General features: G+C 50.8%; 1 protein-coding gene and 1 long non-coding RNA gene across 2 annotated transcripts in view; one reads left to right on the top strand and one right to left on the bottom strand.

The window, feature by feature from the left end:
* The window catches only part of THSD4 (thrombospondin type 1 domain containing 4), a 570,947-nt gene extending 553,459 nt beyond the window's left edge, over positions 1 to 17,488 (bottom strand). Inside the window, exon 1 of the mRNA XM_086711100.1 lies at positions 17,226 to 17,488. The gene's annotated coding sequence lies outside the window, so the exon portion shown is untranslated. The remainder of the gene's footprint in view (positions 1 to 17,225) is intronic.
* On the top strand, positions 12,163 to 14,523 carry LOC147580313 (uncharacterized). The gene is made up of 3 exons (XR_015252786.1): positions 12,163 to 12,336; positions 12,731 to 12,769; positions 13,627 to 14,523. It is a non-coding gene; the product is annotated as an uncharacterized LOC147580313 (long non-coding RNA).
* Positions 17,489 to 18,936: the final 1,448 nt, after the last annotated feature.

Raw genomic sequence — 18,936 nt, 5'->3', positions numbered from 1 at the left:
TGTGCTGCCTCCACAGAGAGGCCCACCCTCCTAAACCCTCCGGGGGCCGTCATCACTTGCCTGCCCCAGGCAGCAGGGTATTCAGGGCCAGGCCAGGTCACATTTCCAGCCTCTTCCAACTGGGTGAAGCCAGCCAGAGGAACATCTCCCTCCCAGCCCTCTGTGCTCCATCCTGTCTCCTAGCCCCTTGCAGAACGTGTCCTTTTTCCTCTGTCATCGTCAAACTCGGCCACGTTATTCATTTCTTCCCATTGAACCTCCATTCTGTAAACTGGCTGGCTTACCCAGAGTGACCTGAAAACCCACAGAATCTGATCTAGGAAAAAAAAATGTCTGAAGAGCCATTGAAACTCCCTGGATACTTCCAAGCAAACACATTACAGCAGGTTTGGTTATTCAATTAGGAAAACACCTACCTCTCCTTTCTTACCTGGAGAAATTGGTACTCGGCACAGATTAGTTAAGGATCTCGATACAAATTGCATAATTTTTCATGGTCATTACCATTGATGTGGTTTATATTTGTTTTCGGTCCTAAAGAATGTTTCCCAGGTAACTAAGGAAAACGTCCAAGGTCAGAAATATCAGGAAGGCAAGATATTTGAAATAAATGGGCCATTTATTCCTGCTTCTGTATAAAGTCAGTTTTTCAACTTCAAATGGCCTCATACTAAAGATCAAAGGCAGAAATGCATCTGGAGTAAGACCCTTTCTTTCCCCAAATGTTACTTAGTCATTTGATTTACAGCACTTGATAAACCTGGTTAAATGTCTTTACTTCTGTGTTAAGTCTCCAGCAGAGCTCCCATCTAGCAATTGTCACAGTGTATCAATGTGATTTGCATTTGTCTTTCAGCCCCCTTAGGTGAGACTACAGAAGAGTAAAGACTCTTCTCAAAGACTTGCTTTTTTTTTATGTTCCTGAAGCCTAGAACAGGGCCTGGGGCACAGTAGGTGCTCTGTGATGACAGAAAGGATTTACATTCAGTCTCACTCAGAGGGCCTCTCTCCAAGCATGATCATACCATGTTTCCAAGGTACTGTTGCCCAGCCCAGCGTTTAAACAGTCACTTTGCTTCCACAGTAAATGTTAACACTTTCTGAAATTAACACTATTGATGACATTCTCTGCCCCTACCCCCAGCCCAAAGCCTCCAACATGCAAATAAGCAGCTGTGATGGGCTGCAGGCCACCCTACCAAGGGATCAAAAACACCGAGACACCACACCGATACAGCCTTCCTCCCCACCCTGAGCACTCCATCTCTCCCCAGCACCCCCTGCCAAGAGTAGTTTGTAATCCCTGGGTTGCCATTAATCAAAGGAACCAAGATCAAACTCCCACAGCGGGGCTCTGCAGGGAGCTCAAATCTGTGGGAACCACAGATTTGCTGCCCAGGCCCTCTCCAAGATGATGATCCAGCCCATTTCAAAGACCAATACATTCTCCAGCCCCCTTCGTCAAAACAGGTGGCCCTGGGACTAATGGCAGCTTTGGCTCAGGCTGAGCCAACCTCCTGGTCCACCTCCTTTCCTTCTGATACAAACTCAGGTCCTGCCACCTGCGGATGGCCTCTTGCCACTCCAGCAAGCACCTGCGTACATCTGTGTGCACACGTGCACACACACACACATGTATTGGCAAAGGAGAGTGTCCCAGATGCACTAACACTAAAAGAACAGACCCACAGAGGGCAAGACCACATTCATCTACAAAACGGGTCTAGGTAAGACTTCAGGACTGGGAAGAAGACAGCTAATGTGGTATTCTTTCAGGAAAAAAGTTATCTATAAAATTAGACACGTGGGGCGCCTGGGTGGCTCAATTGGTTAAGGGTACAACTCTTGATTTCGGCTCAGGTCATGATCTCAGGGTCGTGGGATCAAGCTCCGCATCAGACTCTGCACTGAGCATGGAGCCTGCTTGGGATTCTCTGCCTCCCCCTGCCCCGTCCCCAGCTTGCACCCCTCCTCTCTCTCTCTCTCTCTCTCTCAAATTAAGAAAAAAATTATACATGTTTATATATGTTCTTAAGACAATCCTAGGAAGTAGGTATTATTGATATCCCCATTTTACAGAAGAGGAAACTGAGGCTGTAAGTACTGAAACAATATGTCTGCAGTCCCAGAGCTAGTAAGTAAGCAGCATGATCTGAACCCGAGCCACTTGACCACTGGAGTCATGGCTTGTCTTTGCACTACGTTAAACCATCTCGCAGGTCCCCCAGCACGCTACCTCAAACATACATTTCCAGGAGAGAGGCTCGCACTCACATTTACCTGGTGCACAACATGCAGACTGCAGCATGGGCCCCAGCCGGGGAAGCTGCTGTGCGTGAGGTTGTGCTCCGCCCGTTCACTCCACGGCGGCTTTGGCCTTGCGTCCAGGTTATTTCCTCAGTCCCCGCATGCGTTTGCCTGTCCAGAACACGTCCCGGCCCAGCATGCCTCAGTCACCATAAATCAGCCAGCCACACACTCTGCCCTCGGTGCTTCTGAGCACCAGGGGAAAGGATTTGCCTCTTTTTTGCTTGGCTCTTATGGCTTCTGTGTTGACATTTGAATTATGTCATTATTTTTTTACGTGATAGAAATCTAGTCAATGGTCTGTAGCAATCGCTGCCGGGCAGCGTGTGCCAAAAGGCTCCATATATCCTTACAGAAGGCGGCAGAAGCCTAGCAATTAGCCTGACTTCCTTTACACAATTCTGTGATGGGCCGGTATTAGGTAAAGCTGACATCAGGTGCTGTGATTGAAAGATTATGATAATGTGAAACAGACAGCCATCTCATGAACTAGGAAATGTATTCAAGGCAACCAAGAGAAGCAAGTCGTTGGAGTCAAAGGTCACCCAGAGGTCAAGGGGGCAATCAAGGCAGTTGGGTTTAGCAGAAGAAAACTGTTAACCATACCCTTTTTCTCTAGCGTCAATGGCCAGGCAAATCTGTTCTCTTCCTGTCACTTCTGTCCGCCTTGTCGACGCTCCCTGTGACCCAAACCAGGACTAGAAAAATATCACCAGTAACCCAGGCCCCACTAATGAGCTGCGCACGCAGGGTAAGGACTCTTACCCTCTGACCTCTCTGATTATTATCTCATGCTCGGGTCTCCAAGGCTCCACATCTCAAGGCCTACCCCTCTCATTCAGACTATTTCCGGTTTCTGCCTGCCGATGACCCACCCAAGATGAATAATAAAAGGAGCCAGCCGCCAGCTCCACACCAGGTCCCCCTCCCACCGAGCCTTCCCATACTTGGGTGGCGATACCACCATCCTTCCCATGAATAAAAGCTCAAAGCTTACCTGGGCTTCCGTGACTTCCCCTCCCGCGTGGCCTAGGCCTGGCCTCTTGCCAACCTTCAAGTTTTCGTTTGTATTATCCCTCAGATAAACTTCCTTTCCATTCCATCGTCTACCAGCCTCCCCTTGCTCATCAATGAAATCATTCCAGTTGGCGTTTCTCCCATGTCCCTGTGTACCTTTGTTAAAAATCGGATGGGCGTGTTTCTGGGTTCTCTCTTCTGGGCCACTGACCTGTGTGCCTATCCCGCTACACGGACTGGATTCCTACAGCTATAGAGGTCTCGAAACCCAGCAGACCAATTCCTCCTACTTCATTTTTCCTTTTTGCCGATTATTTTTGGAGGTTTGACTATGACGTACTGTGGTACAGACTTCTTTGGGTTTATCCTGTTGGGAATTCACTAGTGCTTCCTGATTCTGTGGGTTCGTACCTTAGCCTAACCTCAGGAAGTTCTAGTTCCTTGAGCATTTTTCAGTCCTACCTTCTTTCTTCCATCTTAAGATTTCAAAGACATTATTATAGTCCTGTAGATCCCTGATGATCTCACCTTGTTTTTTTTCCCTCCCCCAGTCTGTTTTCTCTCTGTTGTTCAGATCAGGTAGTTTTTATTGCTACATCTTCAAGTTCACGGATTCTGTCCTCTGTCATCTCTGTTCTGTGGTTCAGCCCATCGTCGTGAGATTTTATTTCAATTGTTATATTTTTAAATTTGAAGACTTTTCATTTGGAGGACGCTGGATGGCTCTGTCAGTTAAGCATCCAACTCTTGGTTTGGGCTCAGGTCATGATCTCATGGTGTGTGAGTTCGAGCCCCACGTCAGTCTCTGGGCTGACAGCGTGGAGCTTGCTTGAGATTCTCTCTCTCCTTCTCTCTCTACCCCCTTCCCCCTTCTCAATAAACAAACAAACAAACAAATATTTTTTTTTTAAAGAAAACTTTCATTTGGTTCTTCTTTAGGTCTTCTATTTCTTTTCTGAAACTTTCTATTTTCTTCTCATTTGTCTCAAGCACGTTCAGCACTGCTCGCTGAAGCATTTTATGATGGCTGTTTTAAAAGCTTTGTCAGATAAATCTCACATCTCCGTCATCTCGTGTTGGCATCAGCTGACTGTCTTTTTTCATTCAGCTGGAGATCTTCCTGGTTCTTGATACAATGAGTAATGTCCAATCACATCCTGGATATTTTAGGCATCGTGTTATGAGGCTCTGGATCTTACTTAAACCTTCCATTTTTGCTGGCTGCCTTTGATATGGCTTCAGCAAGGGAAGGAGGACCCCACCTCATGATGGCCAGGGGTGAGAGGGAAACCCAAATTTGCCACTTGGCCTCCACTGACTTTAGAAGGGGGGGTGCATCATAACTGCTGAGCTCTCCAGCAGGTCCCATAGATACTTCTCTGGCTGGGGAGGTTAGGGATGCCTCACTACCGTGCCTCATCTGGCCTCCATTTGCACCACTGGCAGGAAGGGAAAGGGGATGAATGGCCTCATTACTGCCAGGCGGTGGTAAGAGCCTGAACTCTCCACTAGGCCTCCTCTGACCACCCCAGTGGGGAGGGAGAAGGATGCCTTATTGATGCTGGGTGGGAGTGAAAGTCTGGGCTCCCCACATATCTCAACTGAGAAAAGAGCCCCCAGAAATGGTCTAGGTTGTCACCATTCACTTAGGATGAAGAATTCATAACCCCAGAGAGTGTGGGAGAATGTGTTGCTGGAGGTTCTATGGCAAGTTCATGCAAAGTCAGGACTCAACACCCGTGCCCTTGGCTCCAAGATCACTTGTGCATAAACCAAAGAGCTCCTAAAGCACAGGAGGAACACTAGCCCCCAGCCAACGTAATAATGAAAAGGCTCCTTGGCCAAGGGATAGCGGCTGCCTCCTCTTACATCCTGCCGGACCCCAGGCCAGAAAGCACACGTGGTTATGCGCCATTATCCTCTAAACAACACAAACACACGTCTACTCAAGACAGGCCTTCCGTCCAACACACACAGCAAGAGCACACTCGCGAGCCAAGAGCTACAGCATCACGGTCACCTTCGGGGCTGGTGGTCTTCCATCTGGAGAGGACCCTGGCTTTCCTACCGTTGGAATCCTTGAAACCAAGATACACCCAGGAGCTGCACGGCTCGGAGCGGCCAGCAGGCCAGGCGCCCCCCCCTCCTGGCTGGAGAGCTGGGTCTGCACCCAGCTGGAGGCGCCTTCCTTGGACCTGGGGCCTCTGGTCTGGCCCCGGCCGGCGATCTCAGCAGAGCACTGCTTACTCTTCTGCAAGGGAAAGCCGGTGACCCGGGAGGGGAAACTGCTTTCTAACAGCCTTTGTTTTTGTTTCCATTGAAGAAAGTTAGTGACTTTACTGCATGTGGAAAGAACCAAAGTAACAATTTCAAAGAGGCTCAGCATGTTTTGGAGCTGACCAAACACACAGAAAGTTTGGGTGGGGAGGAAAAGAAAAGGAAGCGGGGGAACAAAAGTTTATTCCACATTCACCATGTGCCAGACATACGCCTTGGTGCTCCTTCCATGCCTTCCCCTGGCTTCTACAGTAAGAATTCCAGCCAAAGTCAAGTTCCAAAGCCCCCACCATAGGTCATCAGGCTGTTGAGAGTCAGGCAGAATCGCCAGACTCCACAACACCATACAATAATAAACAATTTCATGGTCCACAACTGGAATCATAAAATAGAATGATATAACAATATTAATAACGTCATTTGATGCCTAAATTTTGAAAGAGTATGATTAAAATTTTTTAATTCAGAATAACTACTTCAAGAATTCTAGGGGCACCTGGGTGGCTCAGTCAGTTAATCGTCTGACTTTGGCTCGGGTCATGATCTCTCAGTCCATGAGTTCGAGCCCCACATCGGGCTCTGTGCTGGCAGCTCAGCGCCTGGAGGCTGCTTTGGATTCTGTGTCTCCCTTTCTCTGCTCCTCCCCTGCTCGCGTTCTGTCTCTCTCTCAAAAATAAGTAAACATTAAAAAATTAGAAAAAAAAAAAGAATTACAAATTGTGTTGAAGTAATTGCTATGTTGATATCACCCAAGATGGTAAACACCCACAGTCTTTTGCTAGAACTTGTGAATTAAGCTCTACACTCTTATGAACACTCAAACTTCTAGGAGTGATTTTGTTAACTATTGGGATATTTTAACATTCACTTTTTATAATTTAAAACAATTTTCAAATATTATAGTCACCTAGGCCAGGGGTCAACAAACTGACCAGTAGGCCAAACCTGCTCACTGCCTGCTTTGTCATATTTTTAAATAAATTTTTAAAAAAGAAAAAAATTAAGGGCGCCTGGGTGGCTCAGTTGGTTTAGCGTCCGACTTCGGCTCAGGTCATGATCTCGCGGTTTGTGGGTTCGAGCCCCGCGTCGGGCTCTGTGCTGACAGCTCAGAGCCTGGAGCCTGTTTCAGATTCTGTGTCTCCCTCTCTCTGACCCTCCCCTGTTCATGCTCTGTCTCTCCCTGTCTCAAAAATAAATAAAACGTTTAAAAAAAGAAAAAAAAAAGAAAAAAGTTAGCAGGATTCTATTTTATGACACAAAAATGATATGAAATTCAAACTGCAGTGTCCATAAAAAAAGATTTTACTAGAACACAGACTTGCCCGCTTGTTTATATATTGTCTGTCGCAGCCCTCATGCTCGAAAGGCAGAGGTGATTCGCGGCAACAAATCACCATCTAGCCTGCAAGGCTGAAATATGAACTCTCTGGCCCTTTAGGGAAAAGAGTTTGCCGACCCCTGATCTAGGCACTGTGTCAAATGTTGGTGCCAGATTAAAAACACACGAGGATGATGATGATTAACCACCACCACCACCAGCAAGGCTATTGGGGGAGCCAAAAAACCGTCATGAGATACTCAGTGAGCAATTTACGAGCAAACCCACTGAGCACAACGTTAGAGATAACCGCGACCCACCACGCGAAAAGCGACGTTAAAGCAAAACTACACTTTCTGAGAATTTCTCAAGCACACCGGCACTCTCTTTACATTCTGTTCTGTGGGAGCAAAGAGGGTCCGTTATGAGAGATGGGAATCCTGTGAGGTCTTCAAGAATGCAGCCCTGCCATTAAATCCAACAGCCTCCTATTTCCTTCCCTTCCGTCTACACGGTTTCCCCGTTAAGGTGTGAGCACCGTCAAGTCTCTGAATTCCCACCAATCAGAGTCTGATGCCCCTCGGCCGGGCCCCCAGCCTTCCTACTGCACAATGCTTATCACACCCATCATTCTCTCCGCCCGACCCCTCTCCCCAGGCTGTAAGTAGCCCCCCAAGGCAGGAACACCATCTTCTTTATCTTTAAGATGGACAGATGTTCCTGCACTCAGTAAGGCACGTGGGAGGCCCTTCGTTTCATTGTAGGGCTGAACAAACACCGTCTCCCCTGACTCCGGTGGCATCTACAGTGATTCCTGGTCCATTTCACAAGCGAGGGGGGGGGGGGCGGGGGCGGAAATAAAAGCAAACTGAACAGTGATTGATGTTGGTAGTACCAGATCTTTTTTAAATGTTTGTTTGTTTTGAGAGAGAGAGAAAGAGAGAGAATGTGAGTAGGGTAGAGGGGCAGAGGGACAGAGAGAATCCCAAGCAGGCTCCATGGGGCCCCGACATGGGGCTAGATCTCAGGACTGTGAGATCATGACCTGAGCCAAAATCAAAACTCTGCTGCTTAATCCGACTGAGCCACCCAGGCGCTCCTAATTTTTTGATTAGGGAAAAACAAGGAACAAACCCAGACCATTAACTAAAATGATGGAAACTGTCATTTATGCCTAAAAATGGGAAGCCTGACAAGGTCAAGAGGAATGTTTACACAAAATCATACTCTGTTAAAAAGACAGATGTGCAAATATCAAGCAGAAAACAGAAGGCTGTAAACAGTTAGTATACTATGCAGATGTGAGGCGGGGAGGGGAAGAGGAGAGGGAGGAAGAGGAGGGGGGAAGGGATGTTTTGGTAAAGTTACATGTACAGTAAAAGTCAAGTTAAAAGATAACACATTTGTGGAATTATAAATTATACAGTCTTTCTGGGAGGCCAATCAGACCATATGTATCAAATACCTCTGGAGTATTTATACCTTTTGTCCCCAAAACAGCACTATGCATTAACAAAAGTACAAAAAAAATGCACAAGAGCAGTTTTATTTATAAATAATATTGAAAAACTGAAACCAACATGTCCCCAAATAAGCAAACATTAATGTTTTTTAATAAGGATTTTTTCTATTATTTTTTAATATTTATTTACTTATTTTGAGAAAAAGAGACAGCATGAGTGTACACGTCAGGGAGAGAGGCAGAGAGAGAGAGAGGGAGAGAGAGAATCCCAAGCAGGCTCCTTGCTGTTAGCCCAGAGCGCGACACGGGGCTCGATCTCACAAACCTTGAAATCATGACCCGAGCCGAAATCAAGAGTCAGATGCTTAACCAGCTGAACCACCCAGGCGTCCCCAAACATTAATGTTTTTAAAAATATTCTGCCACCATTAAGATAACCGTGTTTTGCAAGAATATTGAATATTCAGTACCTAGGGGAAATGTTTGTGGTTTATTGTTAAGTGAAAAAAGTCGCAAACAAGATGTTCAGCAAGATACCAATTCTATAAAACTGTGTGTGTCTGTGTGTGTGTGTCTGTGTGTGTGTGTGTGTGTGTGTGTGTGGTGTGTGTGTATGTGTGTGTGTGTGTGTGGTGTGTGTGTGTGTGTGTGTGTGGTGTGTGTGTGGTGTGTGTGTGTGTGTGTGGTGTGTGTGTGTATGTGTGTGTGTGTGTGTGGTGTGTGTGTGTGTGTGTGTGTGTGTGTGTGTGCATGGTGTGTGTGCAGAAAGACAGACTACAAAGACACACATTAAAAATAATGGTCATCACTGGCTGGGGAATTATGGATAATTTTTATTTTTTTCTGTGTTTTTCCACATTTCCTAACTTTTCTACAATAAATGTATCTTCCCTTTGTAATCAGAAAGAAAAAAAAAAAAAAAGCCTTGTATCTAGAAACTTAAGCAAATCCGCGGAGCTGTCACCAGCATGCAGCACCTGCCACCACAGTCCCCCTGAAGTTAGAAGGGACGCAGCAGACTGTGCAGCCACTAAAATGTCCATGCGGCACCCACACTGGACAGACTATGGCAAAGAGCGCTCCCAAACCCCCCTGCCCGTCTCTCGGGGGGTCGGCCCACTGCACCCACACCACCTCTGCAGGACAGATCCCGACAGACCTCGCCCCTGGCACGGACACCAGGGTGTCTGGAGGAGCGCAGCTGGGCACCCCTGCTACTCCCGGACGCAGGAACCCAGCCAGGCCCGCACCTGCTTCTGCCTCCACACCCGGCAGGAGCGCTGGCTCCACCTGCCCCTACTTTTAGACTCCTCTCACGTCTGCCCACAGTAAAGACTGAGGGCCCCTTTCTTTGCGCTGCATCTGTTTTGGGACGGCAGCTCCCCCCCTTTTCTAAGCAGAAGAGCCTTCTATTTTATTTTCAAAGTGGGTTACGTGGTGATAAAAAGGAACGAAGCACCGATCTGTGCTTCAAGACGGATGAAAACATTAATCTTAGTGAAAGAAGCGAATCACGGGAGACCACATATTGTAGGATTCCATTTATCTGAAATGTCCAGGATCCATGGAGACAGAAAGTAGATGAGAGGTTTCCAGGGGTTGCTGGGGAGGAAGGACGGGGAGTGACTTCGAAAGGATATGGAGTTTTTGCAGGTGATGAAAATATTCTGGAATTATATAATGGGTGATGATTGCACAACTCCGTGAATACACTAAAACCACTGAATTGTATACTTTAAAATGGTGAATTTTATGGTATGTGAATGACATCTCAACTTTTAAAAGGTTTTAAGTGGGTTACAGTTAGACTTTTAAGTGGTTACCATCAGACTTTCCAGTGGGTTACGATTAGACTGAGGCACTAACCAGCCCATGAGTTCCCATGACGCTTTGGAGTCAGATGACTGGAAATTCAAACATCACTCTGACACCTACTTGCGGTGCGAGCAGGTGCAAATTCCTTAACCTCTCTGTGCCTTGGTTTTCCAGGCTGTAGAATAGGAATAATACTGTCTAGCTCACACGAATCGTTGAGAGAATGAAATAAATCAACGCAGGCAAATCCCAGGACCTGATACAGAGCTCTGTAAATGGCAGCTCCTTCTCTTTAGCTGGCCGGAAGATCCCTGGAACTTCAAGCAGAATGAAACCTGGGCCTTCGCTAGAACATCAGTGAAGTCAAGCAGGCCCTGGGCACTTGTCTGTTCTCACAAAGATACAAACGGGCTCGAGGGGCTAGATGTCAGGTCACACCCCGTTATCAGGCTTAAGGCCCGCCTTGTAACCAGCAGTAAACTCCCCACCACAGTGCACAGGGCCTCCTGTCCACGGTCGGATTTGACCTTCTCTCAACCATTAGATACGTGTTACTATTATTAGCCTCGATCAAGGATGAGGCAATGGGAGCTGAGAGCAACCAGAAAAGGGGACAGCGCTGTGACTGGCATCCAGATCAGACTGTCTCCGCTGTTCCTAATTTTGCTCGCAAGGCAGCTGCCCTCTTCGTCCTCAGCCGTCAGGTCACGGCAAGGCTGGCCGTGGGCAGAACTGGTGCGGAAGTGGCCGTGCCATGACCGGACCAGGCAGGCATCACTGCCCTGATGCACCACATCCGGCCACCGAGCATGGAGGCAGGGGGCAAGGGGCAGGGCAGTGTAATCCAAAGGGCAGCTGGAGGCCAGAGGGCCAACAGCAAAGGGAGGGGAAAGGAGGATCAGAATTCAAGGCATGTGAGGGTCAAGGGTCAAACAAGCGAGATCAATCAGAGGGTACGTCATCAATTCAGCCAAAGCAATTCACCCGTTCTCAGAGACCCTGCAGAGTAGCTGCTTATGCCCTTCCCGGAGAAGGTCTGGTCTCCGGGGTTTAGCCAGAGAAGTGAGAAAAAAACGATGGCACTTCTACAGGTCTAAGGCTGCTGTAAGCACCTCACACTCTCGTGACTCTCACCCAGGGTCTGTATTATTCTCACCCTCATTTCGCAGACGGGAGAACCACAGCACAAAAGGAAGCTGTCCAGGAACCCACAGCTTAGTGGGGCCAACGCCCGAACCCAGGGAGCCGGCTCCAGGGGTCGCCCACCCTCAGCACCACTGTGCTCCTGCCCGACCCAGGAAAAGGTGGATCCTACCACTAGAGCTGTGGTCCAGCCGGGGCCACACCCCCTCCTCTCTGCCCTGAAATGACACGTGACCCGAGGCACTGCGTTTCGGGAAGAAAGGTCTGTCTGGCAACTACCAATTTGTAACTCGCTGATACGATCGGAAGGTTTCCAAGAAGGAATCAGGTAGAGCGGCCTCCCAGCTGTCCACGTATCCATGTTCGCAAGAAATTAATCTCTCTTGACTGAGCCTCCAAGAAAAATGGTTAAGTCAAAGGCGTGGCTCGTCACCCCGCCCCCCACCCCCCTGGTAGTCTTGCGGCTGCATCCCCGCCATAAATCAAAGGCTGTGCTCCCCTTTCATCAGGTCCCTGCAGATAATTCCCTAGCGATTTCCCCGCTGGGGCTCAGAGGGCCATGGCCTAAAGGGTTAACATCTCATTTCCTCTGTCTTTCAAGCCTTAATCCCCATCCTGAGCTGGGTGCATTCCAAGCCCACCTGGAGCAGGTCACGACGAGCCCCAGCCCACGGCTGGCCCTTCATTTCCCCTGGCAGGAGATTAGATGGGGCGCCCATTAATCACTCATTACTTGGGTCCTCACTGCTGGCCAGCCCTCAGGCAGCCAGCCAGCTGGCTGGGCGGGTGGGGCGGGCCCGCCCGCTGCCCAGCCCAGGTCGCAGGCTGCCCGGTGTCACTAGACAAGACACCACAGCGTCAGCCCGGCTCTCTGTCCTCGGGACCACGCCCAGGAGGAGAGGGGCCCAGGGAGAGCACTGTGGGGCACCGCATGAGTGAGCGGCTTCTGCCAGGCTCGTTGGAGGGACGTGCGTGGCACGTTCCGTGGAAAGATGAGGCGAAAAGAGTTGAGCAGGCAGAGGCCGCTCTGCTGGGACAACTAACCATGAGGAGGACACTTGCTCCTTGTCTGGATCTTAGGTTCCTCCTTGAGGATTCTAACGGGAACCCGAGGAGGGAGCGGAGAGGGGAGAGGATGTTGAGTGAATAACTCACTATTATTATTATTAGTAGTACTGCACAGCGGAAGGGGTTCATTCGCTGGGTTGGAATAAAAGGTTGCAATATTTGGCCCTTCAGACACAAACCCCCGGACTTGAGGGGGCCTGAAGTTTTATATATACACATATATACTACGTGTATATTTATATATATGTATATAGAACATATATATAATTTATATATATTATAAAGTAATATATATTATTTATATACATTTTTTTTTTTTTTAGCACACAGTGCCTGCCAAGCCCTGACCGGGTACAGAGAAGGTAAGACAAATAGGATGTGGCCTGGCACTGAGCACCCAGGGTGGGTCCCCCCACCAGCCCCCCAGGCTTTGGCCATCCCTTTGTCACACATGGCAGAGACCGAACAAGGGTGCAAAATAAGGGCATGTAGAAGAAAAGGGATCTGTTGGTGAGCAGACCCCACTCAGAAGAGAGGGAGAGAGTGGCTGGCACAACACGGGGTCAGCCCTATCCGGGGAGTCCCAACCCACTTCCTACCCTAGGAAACTTGGGGCTCTGGAACCAACCCACCTGACCCTTCTCCCTCAGCACTGGCTCAGGCCCAGAAATAAATTCACAGTGAGCCTCATGGGGGCTGGGCTTGCACACCTTTGCGGGGAGAGGTGGGGATCGCGCTTCCAGGAGTGAACTCAAGACCCCTTTGACCAAAAGAGGGCTCTCTGCCTGGCCTGGGCCATGACAAACCAGCACTCCCTCCTTAGAGTCAAGGTCAGAGCTTCTGTTAAAAAGGACCATGCGACCTGGGATAAAGCGGCTAATATTATTAACTCACCACCTGTCCCTGGATCCTCATTGTTAAGGCAGCCGAGGGCAGGGGTCCTCAAAGCCAGTCTGTAGAACAATCACTGAGGCAGTCTGAAAAATGCCAACTTCCAGGCCCTGCCTCCACTCTGGAATCTGAGCGTCGTCCCAGCAGATCCTAATCCTGATTCAGATGTTCCAAACACAGCCCTTTCAGGAAACAGGGGTATAGTGGGAAGAGCACCTGGCTTAGAGTGCTGGGTTCTAAGGTTTAGGTTCAAAACCCGAGTTGTTGACCTATGGCAAATAAGCTGGAGTTTTCTACCTTGTAAAATGCGGATTATGCTCTCTCGCAGGTTGGTGGGAGGATTGAGGCACCAGGCGTAGCACACCCCAGTGCTCACGAACCGCGACCTGAGCATGAGAGCATCGGGCCAGCGAGGCTCCGGAAACCGGAGAAGTCAGTTCTGCAGGGCCCCGGAGAGAGAAGGGAGGGCAAAGAGGCCCAGAAATGACGCCCCCAGCGTCAGTCCACGGGTCCTGCAGGAGGAGGGGAGAGGGGTACCGAAAGAAGGCAAGAGGCCGCCCAGAGCTTCCCACTGACGTTCCGCCTCCCCAGCGCCAGCCTGTGGTAGGCGGTAGCTCCTGGCCTAACACTGCCAATCCGTTACTTTCACAGAGAAGAGTCCATACGGACACGAGAAACCTTTGCATCCACACCTACGTACATAAATACCACAGTTCTGCACGCACAGAAAAAGATAAAAGGTGGGAGAAGTAGAGACAAGAGGACAAAGAAGGCAAAGTGGGACTGGAAGTTCCAACCCAGTTGCATTTTCAAGTCACCCGGTGCTGGTCGCGGGCTGGCACTGTGCTACGCAGCCCGGAAAGGTGGAGGGAAGAGAAGCCTCAGGGTGCCTGGGACAGGCGGCTGGCCCGCTAGATCGTGTCCAGGCTGAACACACGGTCTGTGCAAAGGTGGCAGGGGAGCGGGGCACCTGGGTGGCTCAGCCGGTTGAGCATCCAACTTCGGCTCCTGAGTTCAAGCCCCGTATCCAGCCAGCTGCTGTCAGCCTGGCAGCACAGAGCCTGCTTCGGATCCTCTGCCCCCCTCTCTCCGCCCCTTCCCCCGCTTGCACTCTCCCAAAAATAAATAAATATTTAAAAAAAAAAAAAAAAGGAGGCAGGGGAGCACTTCAGATGGGTTCAGGGAGGAGAGAGACGGGTGTGTGCAGGAGGGGCTGAGGCACACTTACCTAGCAGAATTTAGAGGAGCAGACGGGAGGTATGAATTTCTGAGCGGCAGTTAGAGAGCATACAAGACCACCATAAAGACACTGGGTACATCAGGCAGGTAGGAGGTGGGCTGCTCTTGGATCAGCGGACTTGAATTAAGACAAATCCTAACTGTCCAGACGAAGCCTGGCCTTGTCCTGGTCTATCACGTCCATTCCAGCACATTCACATCGCTAGGTCTTTGCTGGAGCTCTTCCCTCTGCCTGGCATGCCCCCTCTCCTTCTGGCTTTCCCATCTCCTTGAACTCCTCCTCAGGCTTCAAAGCCCAGCTGTAATTTTCATAGCTCCTTGCATGCAGAAAAAACTTCTTCCTCATCTGTGTCTCCTTGATATGTTGCACATCACCAACGTTTTGCATTAGTTTCGCGGTGACTTTTTTTTTTTTTTTAAACATCTTTTTGTCTCCCCGGGTGGCCATTTATCATCTGTTAGCCTGTCAACAAATCCAGGGCAAGGATATTGTCCTGTGCTCGGTTTAAGTCTCAGCACATAGTAATAGTCCCTCGAACACAGCAGATGCCCAAAAACATCAGCTGGAGAAGAATTAAACAGAAGTGAATGCGGGGGGGGGGGGGCGCGTTGTGATTTCTTGAGAGGAATGATGTGGCGAAATCAGAATTTTAGGAATATTAATCTGTCAGCATGAAAGGAGATGGATTAAAATGAAAAAAGTAACTCGTGGCTGGGAGTCAAGAAGCGAGATGATTACTGTAATGTGGACAGGGTTTATGGAGGGGGCAGAGGGAACGGAGACAAGGAAAATGAACCCCTGTGATATCACAAAAGAATGTGGACAGAACTTGGTAATGAATGTGCTCTAAACGTGGGGGACAGGATGGGGCTCTCAAACCCTGAGGCTGCCTGCCAACTGGGAGGAAGTGGTGCCATGGAGGGAAATGTGGGGGACCGAGAAGGATGGGGCAGTGCCCAGCCACTCTTTAGGATAATTGGATGCAATCACGATCAGATTTCCAGGCAACACAACAAAACAAACAAACAAAAACCCCAAAAAGCCTCCAAGCCAAAATATCCAACCCTGATCTTACTCACAAACCCTGGACTGTATCTTATTTTATTCATTTTTTCCTAGTAGCCAGTTAGATTTCTTACTGAAAGAAAGACCTGCTGCCTGCTCCGGTCTGGGCGTGGAGGTGATCACGGGAGCTCATCTGACCAGCCCTCCTCACAAGACGGCCAGCCAGGTGGCTTGTTCAGTAGAGGCTCCAGGATTCTGATCACCCAAACTCATTTCCCAGGCCGGGACCTCTGGGAAATCCCTGCTCCAACCCTGCAGAGCTTTATAGGAAAGTCCCAGGACTCCCATCTGCTTCCTCGAATTAATTCCAGGGCTAGGATTTTGTTTTCTAAAGGAATTCAACTATGGTGCCAACAAAAATCTATAGGAATTGAGTAGTACTGTATTTCAATCACGTTCTGAAAATGTTTGCATCTTTGTATATGGAGACCCAGTAAGATCCCATAAAGCCCTTCATCACCCCTTTATCAATGAAGTAAAGACATATGCAGGTTATGCAGGTTTTAAGAGCTGTGTGATCTTTGAAAAATCTTTAGATTATAATTCTGTGCCTGGGTGCCTTCAGCTGTGCAGGACGGTTGGACAAGATGATTCCTTAGACTTGCATGTCTCTTATTCCAAATTCCAACAGGCATCCCACAATCGCTTCAGCTACCCAGGTCCGAGGCTTCCGATTCACTTACTGAGCGGAATGGGGTGGGGGTCGGTCACAAAGGAGGCAGAAGAGACACAAGCATGCACATTTAACAGGCAGTAGGGAAGGCCGGTGGGAGGGGGCGGGGGGGGGGGGGGGGGGCTGGGTGTCGGCTGCTTAGCAAACACCAGACCCGCAATTTCCAGATGCTAAGCGGGCCTGAGAACGCCCTGAAATCCCCTTCCCAAGTTAGGGCTGATGTTATTTAGAAGAAAGAAAAAAAAAAAAAATACTAACTTCCAGATCTCTAAAGCTCCACGAGCTACTTCTGCAAAAGCCAATCCTATAAACGCGCCAAGGGGCTGCAGGTACTTGGGCTGCATTTGAGGAAGTGTCCGGAGTTGGCGGAAACAACCCATCCACTCCGGCTCTCGCTGGCGCGGGGCTGCAGCGGCTTAGCTCAGACACACACCAGGATTTGAGGCTTTCTAGAAAACGGCGTGGCCGAGGCCCCGGGCTGGGGCTCGATGCGCGCCGACCGAGACCGGATCAGCTCTCCGGCCCGGGGCAGAAGGAAGGCGAGGCAGGGGTCGGGGCGCACGGGCGGGGTGTGCACTCGCCGGCCCCCCTCCGCCCCGACCCGGGGAGCGCGGGGCCCCGACTACAGGACGGCCCAGGTTGGCTGTCTCTAGAGTTTCAGAGTTGGAGAGTGGAGGAGGGCGTGCTGGCGCCGGGACACAGCAGATCCCCCGGGAAGGGAAGAGAAGGGAAGGGAGGGAGAGGCGGCGCAGCCGTCGGCTGGGACCAAGCGCGCGCTGGCTCCCCAAGCCCGGTGCGGGCGCAGCCCCCCGTTCCCCGGACACACCCACTGCGCCCGCCGCCCGCGCCGTCGCCCCGAGGTCCAGAGCGGGCCCGGGAGGAGGACAGCGGCCGGGCCGGGTCGGGGCCGCGCGGGCGGGGCGCAGGGGGCGCGGGCGGCTCTGCTCACCTGGCGGTCCGCGTCCCGGAGCGGCCGGCGGCCGCCTCGCCTCGCCCCCGCGTGCTTCCCGGCGCCGGGCAGCCCCGAGCCCGCCGCATGGACGGCCGCCGCCTCCGCCCCGCGCCCGCCCTGCACGGGCTCCCGCTGCGCCCCGGTTCGGCGTCGGGCTGCGCGGGCGGCCAGAGGCTCGGGCGCGCGCGGAAAGCTGTGGCTCGAAGTTTGCGACCGGGAGAACCGGGATCCGCGCTCCCTCGGTCCCTCCTCCCTCCCCCACCGGCGGCCTCCCGCTGTCATCTGGAGCCGCTACTGCCGCCCCCTGGCGGCCGCCTCGGGAAGGAACGCCCCCCCTCCCACCCCCCACCAACCTCCCGCCGTGACCCCGGAGGGGGCCCTTAGAAACAGGAGCGGGACTGAGCCCTGGGTCCCTGGGCACGGGGAGAACAGACGTCGTCCCGTGAGGGTGGCGAGAGTGGAATGGAGCGTGGTCCGGGCCGGCCAGGACCCGCTGAGGGAGAGGAAAAGGGCTGAAACCAGGAGGTAAAGCAGCGCCAAACGGTGGAATCCCTCTTTCATCTTCTCCGGGGGTTTGTGGGACCATTGAAGGACTGGGGTTCAGGAGGGACAGGGGCATCCTTGTGTTTGGAACAACCATTCCAGCTGCAGCAGCAGGGGGCTGAGGCTGAAGCAGGGAGCCAGCACGGAAAATTTCTCTGTAAACCAGAGCAGAAGACATGACTCTAAGGATAGGGAAGGAGGAGTGCCCTCCTCCAAAGGGCACACAGTCACACTCACTCACTGCTCACTCGCCAGGTAAGACTCGCTGGGCTCCTGAAGGCAAAGGAACGGGACAAGAGCCTTCAGGCTCTAACCAAAGTTCCAGTGCTCATTGAGGGGAGAGATGAAACACAGTCCGGACAGCCAGGGTGATTCAGCCTTGTTACTTGTCTCATTCAAGGTACTAGTGTGGGAAGGAAAAAGCTGGCGGCAAAACCATCATCATCGTCATCGTCATCAAGCTTTGGTCTGTGTATCCAAGCCCTTCTTTTTAGTAATTGGGCAATATTGTCCCAAGAAGGGCCTGAGGACAGCTACTGAACGGCAGGACCCGGTTTCTTGGTTCCTAACGCCGTGCGACGTTCTTTACATCAAACTGAGATGTTTATGGCTAATGAGGTAGCGACTGAGAAAATGTCGCCTCCTCTCCCCTTCCCCGGTGAGGGTGGGATGACCTCAAACATCTGAAGAGGCTGTCCAGCTATAGGTAGTCTCCCTCAATACCAGTCGGCCTGTTTGTTTATCCCGCCTCCAAAGCCTGTTTGCAAGAGCTGTTTTGAAAGTGCAGGTGCACAGTGGGACAGTGACAGTGACGGCAGAAGCGAGCTCCCTGCCCCAAGCACCCTGGGATGGGTGCGGTGTGTGGGAGGAGAAAGGAGAGCAACAGGGCAGGGAGCCCCAGGGGAAAAAAAAATTCACCAGAAGAAAGTGGCAACCCAAGAGATCAGGCCAAAGAAAGGAAACCAACTCTGAGTGCCAGGAGCCTGGGCAGAGCCAGTCCTGACTGATCCGCACGGGTTCAAATGGGAGGAAACAGTTCCACGCTTGATCATACAGATTTTGATGGGAGGCACCTGGTGGGAGTGGGATTAAATTAGTTCTGGGTGTCACAGGTCCCATGGGTCCAGGGTAAGCAGCTCTAACAGCTCTAGTAAATTCTGACCAG

The sequence above is a fragment of the Puma concolor genome, chromosome B3 (assembly GCF_028749965.1).
Source record: "Puma concolor isolate L17-30 chromosome B3, mPumCon1.1.hap2, whole genome shotgun sequence".
In the NCBI taxonomy this organism is placed as follows: domain Eukaryota; kingdom Metazoa; phylum Chordata; class Mammalia; order Carnivora; family Felidae; genus Puma; species Puma concolor.
The sequence above is the reverse complement of the archived record's forward strand: the minus strand, read 5'-3'. Positions and strand labels throughout refer to the sequence as shown.